This window comes from Pseudochaenichthys georgianus, chromosome 14, assembly GCF_902827115.2.
Source record: "Pseudochaenichthys georgianus chromosome 14, fPseGeo1.2, whole genome shotgun sequence".
NCBI lineage: Eukaryota > Metazoa > Chordata > Actinopteri > Perciformes > Channichthyidae > Pseudochaenichthys > Pseudochaenichthys georgianus.
In genome coordinates this window covers 410,246-411,789 of record NC_047516.1, presented here as the reverse complement: position 1 = coordinate 411,789, position 1,544 = coordinate 410,246, and positions in this window count along the sequence as shown.

The window sequence follows — 1,544 nt, the reverse complement described above, 5'->3', positions numbered from 1 at the left end:
ATTACCTGATATGTCTGATCCGGCGACTCCTGGTCCTTTCATCAGACGGGAAGCGATAGAACGAGCAAGTGGTTTGATCACTTATGTGATTACAACCTGGTACAAAGCACACAGGCATCTTGTAAAAGTGAATTTATGTTTAGCAATCTCTTATTTATTGGAGGGAATAAATCGGTTATGAGATCTTCTTCTTCTTCTTCGCTTTAATTACGAGTCGCAACCACTTGGAGAATTATCGCCTGTGACATCACTTACGCGAGTCAGAATGGGATTTGGGATTTGTAGTCTTTGTAGTCGCGTATTTTTCATAGTCTTATATTTCAACAGTTTTACGACAAAATGTGACTTTTTTGACATGGAACTTATTGTTTAAGATTGACAAACATCATATGTGTAGTTCGTGGCACAATTCAAACGGGATCAAAAGATACGTGTTCTCTCTCCATTGAATTCAATGTTAATTTTTCGCTTCCGGGGTCCCATGGGCCGGAAGTAGATGGGCGTGACTTCGCCTCTCTATAACGCCAGTGCGACGGGCCGGCCCTGGTCTCAGGTTACACTGTAGGAAGTGTAGGTACAACGCTACATTTCCCGCCCCGCTGCAGTCATGCAGTAGGCTACGGAGAGCGGCGAGAAACATTTCCTCAGGCATCGAAAAGCGGAACCGAAATTCACATTTCTAAATGATGCCGTTGGAATCGAAATGTTCTCGGTACCCAACCCTACTCATAATTGACATGAACACAAAATAAAAATGTTGTCAATTATTACAAGATAATTTCGCTTTTCTCGACATTTTGGCATTTTTCAATCAATGACGCCTTTCTATCTATTTCATTTATTTGATATATATGTGGAAGCAAACAAGACATAATGAGTTTCCGCCCGGTCTCGAACCGGGGACCTTTCGCGCGGGGACCGGGTATAGTAAGGCTTAACTCCCTTAACTTTTACCATTCATTCTCTATGGTAGTTCTTACACTGTGACTGCAATATATTTCTGGCCACAAGCGAGAAATTGGGGGCGCTGTTGCACCCTTTTGGTAGAAGTAAGGAGACCCGTTTCCGGTGAGAGAGACGGAGCAACAGCAGCAGCAGCAGCAGCAGCATCTTACAGATAGAGAGACGACATTAGCGACACAATTCTAGTTCTAACATCACGTTAAACTTATCAAACGTAAGTGGGGCTTTTTTTTCTACGACTGAATTAACACTTGTGATATTGTTACACTGTTTTTGCAATAGTTGTTAGTTGTTAGTTTGTCTTTAACTATGTGTTGTTAGCGCTGAGGTACTGTAACTTTTGTTAGCTAACGCTATCGTCATGTATTTACAGTAAATGTCAGCTTTAACAGCAGCTGATTTATTACTCATTACACATGGCAACATAGCTGTCAAATGTGTTGTACAGGTGTATCTTGTTAACACTGATCCAAAATACTGCATCATTTCACTCTTTTCATTGCTGCAGCTCTACTTACTACAGTACATTTTAATCGGGTAAATACTACAGTATTCAGTCTTAAAACTGTTGTTTTGCTATC